Source organism: Camelus bactrianus, chromosome 1 (assembly GCF_048773025.1).
Source record: "Camelus bactrianus isolate YW-2024 breed Bactrian camel chromosome 1, ASM4877302v1, whole genome shotgun sequence".
Taxonomy (NCBI): Eukaryota; Metazoa; Chordata; class Mammalia; order Artiodactyla; family Camelidae; genus Camelus; species Camelus bactrianus.
This window is the reverse complement of record NC_133539.1, coordinates 73,953,283-73,962,293: the sequence shown is the minus strand read 5'-3', so window position 1 is coordinate 73,962,293 and position 9,011 is coordinate 73,953,283. Positions and strand designations below refer to the sequence as shown.

The following is a 9,011-nucleotide window of genomic DNA, read 5'->3' as shown; positions in this document are numbered from 1 at the left end:
AGCCATGTTTTATGATTTCAAAAAATTACCTAAAGCATGAATCACAAAACTTGAATAAATCAAGAACAGTGGTTAGTGTTTATATTTGTACTAGAATATGGTTCCTGTAGCACATTAATTTTTTATGGCTTGGGTGTCAGCTGACAGAAGGAGGAAGAAATCTAGGAAGGAAATGAGAGAATAACAAAATATAATCTGAATCAGGGCTTTGAATCTTAGCCCAAATGATTCAGCTAATTGCCTGAACAAGATATTGTAAGTATTCCAGAGCAGAGGCATTTAGTGCATTGCAGCTGAATAAACCAAGGGGCTGAGTGATTGACTCAAAATCTCTCTTTAATTAAAATTTTCCATTATCAAAAAAGTGGCATATATTGTACCATACTTAGGAAGAACTAATTTTTATTTATAAACACATGTATATTTTTAAAATGTCTTTCAGACATATACATGAGCACTACAATATTCATGGTGTAGTTCCAATCAGGTTTAATTTTTAAATATTCTTAAATTTATACTTAAAACGGGGGTGGGGATACCTCAGTGGTAGAGTTCATGCCTAGAATGCACGAGGTCCTGGGTTCAATCCCCAGCACCTCCACTGAAAAATAAATAGATAAACCTAATTACCTACCACCACAACAACAGCAACAACAACAACAACAAATTTATACTTAAAAGATTTGCTACATGATACTTTTTTCCCCCTGAATTTGATTTTGGATCCTGCAACAAAGTTTTCAAAATGCTATGTAGACCTTGTACTTTATTAGTCCTATTGAAGAAAACACTAATTTCCAAGTACTTACCCATTATAATCATAGCTATGTTGCTATTGAATGCAATAAAGTATGCTATAAAGAGCTAGTGCATTTATGAAGGCAAATTCTATGTCATATATTCATTCAACTTTCATTCTGCTAATCTTGGATTCTGAAATACATATGTGTATATTGTATTTACATATAATATATTAAAAATATATTACCTATACCCGTATATGACATGTGTTCTTTGGATATTGTACTATGCAATAGATGTAAGACAGTGAAACCATTCCCATTGCTCTCTGCCCTCCTACCATCTCCTGCTGGGATTCTCTCTTGGTGCCATCCACCCACAGCTGAAAGGCAAAAGAGCCTGTGATGCAGTCAATGCAGGTCGGCCTCCCAGGGCATAGAGCTGGTTGAAGAAGTGTGGAGAGACGGCCTGGAGAGACGGCCTAGAGAGGCCAGCAGAAGCACTCCAGCACAAGGTCCAAACTGTGGTGAAAAGAAGCAGTGCAGCTACTCGAGCTGGGGGTATGCCCTTCTCTTCCAAAAGCTTTCATTTTTGCTAATATCAGAAATAGCTTTCCCTGATGAATCCCATCAGTATTCATGTAATTTCCTTGTACAAATTGCAATGACATTAAATATTTTATCTGTGCCTGATTAATTTATCATGTCTTTCATGCATGTCATTGTTTCTAAGTTTTTGCAACGTGTATATGTTATGTATGCTAATACTGAACCACAGAAATGGGCAGCCTAGGGCCTCCAGCTCAGATGGCTAGGCCCTAGTACTAAGAAACACAATGTTGAGAGTTGCTGTGGTCCCCAGACCATATTAGCCTCAGGCAGCCTGTACTGCACAATGCTTAAGAATAAGAGCTCTGGTGGAGAGGGTAGAGCTCGGTGGTAGAGCACATGCTTGCAATGTACAACTCCCTTGGTTCAATCTCCAATGCCTCCATTTAAAAAATAAGTAAATGAATAAACCTGATTACCCCCCCCCAATAAAATAAAATAAAATTAGCATTAAAAAAAAAAGAAGGGCTCTGAAGTCAGACTCTGCTACTAGCTAGCTATATGATATTGGGCAGATTACTTCTGCCAACGTTACTTGTTTGTAAAATAGGGAGTAATGATACATCTATCTCAAAAGGTCATTCAAAATTGAGATGAATTAACATGCACAAAACGATTACAGCAATGCCTAATATATAGTAAGCACTGAAAAAACGTTAGCTTTTATTATCTCAAAAGTTAATATTTTTGGTGTGACACAAATTGGCTGACTATAATGAGACTCTGCATAAGAGTAAAGATAGATTAATATAAATTACAATTAAGAAAAGAAACTCAAAATGACTTTGAGACCACATAGGGCAGAAACCACACCTAAATGACCAATTTGCAGGCAAACAACATAATCCCAGAAACCAGCTTTGTAGTATGGGGTCTCATATCTAATCTGCTTAGTGTTTATGTTGACTATTCTATTTCCCTCATTCTACAAATTTACCAAGTATTTTGGGGTCATTCCAAGTGATCAAAAGCTTAGGTCAAATCATATTGCCCTGGCTTCTCTTAACTGATCCCACATCTCAAATGTCTTGAATTAGCCATTTTCCCTCTCTGTGTCTCCATCTCTGCTCTTGTTTCATTTAATGCCACTTTATTTTCTCTGCTCCTAGGGACAACACTTTTTTCACCATTCTAGTTCCCACAGGCCTCTAGTTAACTTTGCCTTGTTCCCACTTAGGGCCCAGGATTATTCTCTGTAGAAACCTGGAGTTTTATCAACTTTATTCCTGTCAAACAATTTCTACCCCATATAAAATGATTGTCTTTGTGTAGTCATTTTATATATTATCCATAACTTTTGTGGATCAAAAAATTGAAAGCATAGAAGGCATGTTATTACAGATAAATGAAAAATGATTAGTAGTAATTTAACAAACTCAGTGTTTTGCAAATTGTAGGCCATGACTTATTACGGGTCATAAATTAAGTTTAATTGGCAGATTCCAAAATTTTTAAAATTAAATGAAATACAATGAAATAAAAAAAATAAAATGCAGCTATATTGACTGTTTATGAAGCTTTTATTTTAGTTGTTTATATGTATGTATGCTTGGTCACCATGTAAAACATATTTCTTATTCTGTATCAAGATATAAAAAGTTTGAAAGCCCTCCAATACATCACATGTACTTTTTATTGTTTTTTAAATGCTCTTAGTCTTTTTATAAGGACATTGATACATTTTCAGTCAGATTGTAACTTTGCTGAGGTAAGGTACTCATTCTTATTTACCTTTTGTATGACAGCTCCACAATTTAAGTGAACCAACATTATTGAAAGCCTCAAAATATACACTACACTAAGTATTCAGTAAATATCGACCATCTTGACATATATGCAACTAAAGAAAAATAAAGGCAGTAATAGCTGAAAATAAGTTTGTAAATGAAATATCCAATTACAATAGGTCTCCAGTTTATCTCATTATTTATGAGACCCACTGTATTTGTTAATACAGTTGAATTAAGTGAAAGATTGACTATATACTATATACCAGACCAGACATTTTGCTAGGTATTTAAGATAGACATGTGATTAACACAGTCTCTGATCCCAGAGACTTCATGGTCTACAAAGTATATGTGTTTTAATGAGAGAGAATTGAATTGTAAGTATTAAGTGCTTTTGTTTCACAATGTTCTGTTGGTGTGGGCATCATTATTCCTACTTTCAAAAAGAAGAAACATTTAGAGATGTAAGACTTTACTGGAATTTTAATCCCTCTGAATTCAAAGCTCATGATCTTTCTTCTGTATCTGCTATATTAGGCCTAAGACTTTTATGTGTCTTACTTTGTCAAATCCCAGAATATGGAGAGACATAGGACTGTAACATTCACAGTTATGAATCAATCAAAAATTATATTTTGAGTGCCTACTAGATGTTCATGTTCTAGAAAGAAGACAAACATATAAAAATTTAGGACAGAAATTAACCACTGAATTCAAGGAAGCCTCTAAGGTTGGACAAAACTGATTGCCAGAGGAATGGACCTTATGAAAAACACTATAGAAGTCAAATAGAAGATCATTTCAAGAGGTCTGATTACCAAAAGCATTTCAAAGAAATCGGGCTCCCATATCGTAACACAAAATTGGAACAGCCCTGAGAAACACTTGCATTTCTGTATTCTGGTATACCCCCAGTCCCCACTGACTTTAAACATGTAAATCTGGGCCAAAATGACTAAGATATTACCATCAAGTAATTATGGTTTACTGCAATCATTTTCCATGATTTTATAAAACTAACAGTGTCCTCTGTCATTGTGGCAGTCTAAAATGTAGACAAGATAAAAGTAGAGTTGATTATGGAGAGAACAGTGGTGACGCAGAGCAACCTCCTTCCTTACCCAACAGTGTCTAATTGTTATATGATTAGAAACAACTCATATAACAGATATTCCTTGATTACTTTATTATTTACTGGGCACTGGTCCCAGCTCTCAGGAAGCAAGAGAAAGTTGGAGAAAAGTAAACTTAAAAAGCTTTTAGGAGTTTACGAAGCATACTGTTAGGTTTCATTTTCTCACAATAATCCTGTGTGGAAGGTCCAGCAGAGATTTTAGACAGTTTGGCTGAGGTTGTGCAGCTCCAATCTATTATTTTTTAAAATTGGTTTACAAGGGGTTTTGTAAATATTCTTGAAATAATGTTGAAATCAAGATATTTTGAAATACATGATTCCTTGACAATGCCAAAAATCCCTTGCCTTTTATCTCACAATAACTTACTTGATTAGTGATGGTGAAACGTATCTATACTTTTTCACTGTCTTACTCAGTGTGCTTTGAGATTTCTTGAGTAACTGAACATTTAATATTCTTGGTTCTTTTAATTTTAATTGACATGCAAGGGAAATGTAAACGTTTCATGTCAACCTTTATATGCTTAACACCTTTTTTGAAATATGCCTGAGCATACTGATTCAAGGGATTAGAATTCCAATCACACCTCAACATTTGGACATGTTTCCTCTTCTTTAAAGATAAAGTTTAAACTTTAAAGATAAAGTGGGGATAAAGTTGCCTACCTAATGATCATTTGTTTGTAAACTATTTTATAAAATCACTTGCCAAATGTCAAGTTTATGAAGGTTTATGAATGTGTCTTTAACTATCATCATTTTAATTTCCATATATTCCTACTACAGATGCATAGTGTAATTTCTTACTATAAGATCTCAGCTTAAACCTTACTTCCTCCAGTAAACAGCGCATTGCCTGTCCCCACAATTATGTTGTGACACGCTGCTCTAGGCTCTAAAAGAACATTCTCCCATCTGGAATTTTTCTCATTTTATTGTAATTGCTTGTTCAGTCACATTTCTTGCCTGATAAACTGAAAGCTCTTAGGGAACAAGGTCTCTATCCATCTTTTTCACAATGATACCCACGTGTGCTTGCAAAATATGTGACATAGTAAAACTCTAATAAATACTTGTAAGGTGAATGAAAAGTCAAAGTTGGAGCTTTTTCTTCGTTTCATAAAATTTTATTTTCAGTGTTGAAAATGATTACTTTAAAAAGTTTTCATTAGTGATGCAATCCCCTAAGGTTCTAATCAATTTAATTTTCCTCTAACACATTAATGTGAATATTTTTGCATGGAAATGAAACAACAATAATAATAATAACAAAACAGTATCATTAAAATGCCTTCACAGTATATGTGCCTAGATAACCAATGTCTTTGAATGAGTGATCATCAAGAAGATGAAATTCAGAATTATCATACTTTTTGAGTTGCTGTGAATTAATTACATATTATTTTCCAAAAATGTCGTCTTATCAAAGACATCCTTTTCCCTACGAAGATAATTCTTAGAAGAGAAGAAAAAAATGTTTCTATTTTCCTGCCATGGTAGAAAAAGAATTTTCAAAGCAAGATCAGAAAAAGAAATAAAATAAATCTATAAGCAACTTTCAGAAAACAAAATTGTGATAAAATGTCAAGACTGCTTGGGTGTATAAACAATTTTGTTAGGTTCTCAACCCATTTCCTTGGTTAAGTTATATATTCTTTGGTATTTCTCATGATGAATGCCAAGCCACTCTTCATTTAAACAAAAAATATGACCTATGAACAAGAGTATTATGGTTACTATCTTAATATTAAAGCTTATGTGCAATGTAATTAGTAAATTAGAGAATTCAAAGGGAACTGAGGGTCCAAGAATTATCTCCTTTTTCTCCTCTTTTTCCCCCCACTCTTTACTTCCTGGGGAGGGGATGGGGAATTCACGTAATTAAAAAAAAATTTTATTCAACATATACCCATCAAAAGAATATGAGATTCAAAGAAACTGACCATGTTTTTTCTTTTGCTCTTTACACACTTAGCACTTAACAAATGCTTGGCTTGTTGTATGTATTCCAGAAATGTTTAATTGATGAGTGAATGAAAAAGTTTTTGTAAGAATCAGTTTTTCGTAATAGCACATTAGAATTTTCAAAAATCCTATCTTAAACTCCATACAAATGTGTATTTGGTCACGTGGATTATGTTAACCAATATATCCAATAATGCTTGGTAGAGGGAAAAAACCTTGTTTATGGATAAAAACCTAGCTTTATTCAGTGGACTAAATCCAATTCAGCCTTTACATCCTCTGCTTTTAAGACAACTTAATAGTACTATGTCATTAATATTACTGCAACTCCTTTTTAAAAATCATTAAATTGAGGGGAGGATATAGCTCAATGGTAGAGTGTGTGCTTAACATGCATGAGGTCCTGGGTTCAATCCCCATTACTGCCATAAAGAAAAAAAAAGTTAAATAAATAAATAACCTAATTGCCCCCCCACACACAAATAAATAAATAAATAAATAAATAAATAAATAAATAAATAAATAAATAAATAAATAAAAATCATTACCTTATTTTCAGGGAACAGAATGAAAAACTCACAGAAGAATAACAAACAAAATAGTTAAACCAGGTCAAAAGATTCATCAAACCCAAGAAAACCAAAAAAATTTTCTATCTACTCTCTTCTTGCCCATTTTTGCCCAACTGCATCTTTAACATTCTTTGTATAGAAGTATCTTCTTCTTAACATCACCAAGTATAGATTTAAAGCAAAACAATTTTAATCAAATTCACATGCAGATTATATGAGTTCCAGCCAATTCCTCTTATCATAATTGACCAGAACTGTGGTACTGTTGTGCTTTATAGAGTTTTAGAATTATTTTCTTTGATGCATGTTTCATACCATTATGAAATGATATGGACTGTTTAAAAATATTTTTTATAAAACCTAGACTATTAAGAGAGTATTGGATAATAAAATTTTTGAAACGTATGAATTTCCATCTTTTTGGCTTTGAGACTTCCTTTATATTGGAAGTTGGAGAAAACCTTATTAAATTTCATACATGTTTCAAAGTAGTTTTACTTATCCAAAATATTTTTAAAGTACTAAAAATTATGTATCCTCTGCAGTTACCTTTCAAAATACCTTATTAGAAGTGGTATAGTCAAAACAAGCAAAAGCAGGTAAGTCCAAAATACAGGAATTTTATAGTAAAAACTGAAAATGCCTATCATTTTTTAAGTTTGCAGATCATCTTTAAAAATTTTAGATGTATCATGTATTCATGAAGCATATAAAAATTAGTCTAGAGAATAAAAATAACAGCAGAAATATAAAACATAAAATATAAAACATACCAGTATCTTTGAAGGTCTTTTCATGTCCCTCCCAGACTGAAAATCTTTCTTTCTCCTATCCCAAGATGTAACCGCTATCCTGACTTCTCTGCTAAATAGTCCCTTACTTTTCTTTATAGTTTGTATCACCCATCCTTAAGCAATTTCATGTTTCTTGTTAAGTTTCTTGAGTAACAACCCTGAACCTAGATGTATACAGAAGGGCTATATTGCCACTGTTAACATACACCTTCCAAGGAGAATAGAAACTGAACAGTTTGTATGTTATAATCTTCAGCTTCCCTGAAAGTGCAAATGAGCCCTTTTTTTAAGAAGTCAGTGAGTAAAGCCATAAGTGAATAGGCAGAACATCTATCAGGACAGGAATGTAAGTCAACTTGGAAGATACAGAGACAATGAAAGATGGACAAACTTACAAAATATCATTACTCAATAACATCATCAAGGTTAACAGGAAGGTGTATATATATTTTTCTCAGAAGTATATAAAATATATACACTATATTGCATACATGCAATGGGAAGTGGTTTTACCTGAGAGTGAAGCCCTCATGAATGGGATTAGCATCCCTATAACAGAGGCCCCAGAGGGACCCCTTGCCTCTCCCACCACTTGAGGTTACAGTGAAAAGTCAGTTATCTAGGAAGAAGTTGGCCCTCACCAGACACTGAATTTGCCAGCACGATGATCTTGGACTTCCTAGCCTCCAGAACTGTGAGAAAAAAAATTCTGTTGTTTATAAGCCACTCAATTTGTGGTATTTTGTTATAGCAACCCAAATGGACTAAGACAATTATATATTTATTAATTTATTTTAGAAAATTAGAAAGAGCCTCTGAAAATTAAAAATATGATAGCAAAAAATGAAAAACTCAATAGGGAAGTTGGAAAATACAGCAAAAATATTAAGAAATGAACACAAGGAGAGAAAAGAAAATTAGAATATCAGTTTAGGAGATACTATATTCAGTCGGCATTCTAGAAAGCAAGAACAGAGAAAAAGGAGGAGGAGAAACTGTCAATGAAATAATTCAAGAACATGGCCCCAAAAGAAAAACATGTGGTGCCAGACTGAAAGACCTTCCCGTGTGTTCAACACATGGATATAAATAGACCCACAACAAAACATGTCATCATGAAATTCCAGAATACTTGAGACAAAGATATTACAAGCTTCCATAAATAAAAGAATGATCCCATACAAAAGACAGGGGGTTAGGATTGCTTTAGACCTTTCAATAACAACATTGGAAACAAGAAGATACTTGAGCAATGCACTTCAAATGTCTGAAGGAATGTGATTTCTGACTTAGAATTTTTTTATTTTTATTTTCTCTCTTTTTTGGGGGGGGGGGAAGGGGAGGCAATTTGGTTGGTTTATTTATTTATTTTAATGGAGGTACTGGGTATTGAACCCAGGACCTCATGCATGCTAGGCAAACACTCTATCACTGAGAATTTTATAGCCAGCCAAACTATCTTCAGC

General features: G+C 33.4%; 1 non-coding gene across 1 annotated transcript; it reads left to right on the top strand.

Annotated features, from left to right (window-relative positions):
• The first annotated feature begins 525 nt into the window (after positions 1–525).
• Positions 526–601, top strand: TRNAS-AGA (transfer RNA serine (anticodon AGA)). The gene has a single exon. It is a non-coding gene; the product is annotated as a tRNA-Ser (tRNA).
• The last annotated feature ends 8,410 nt before the right edge of the window (positions 602–9,011 follow it).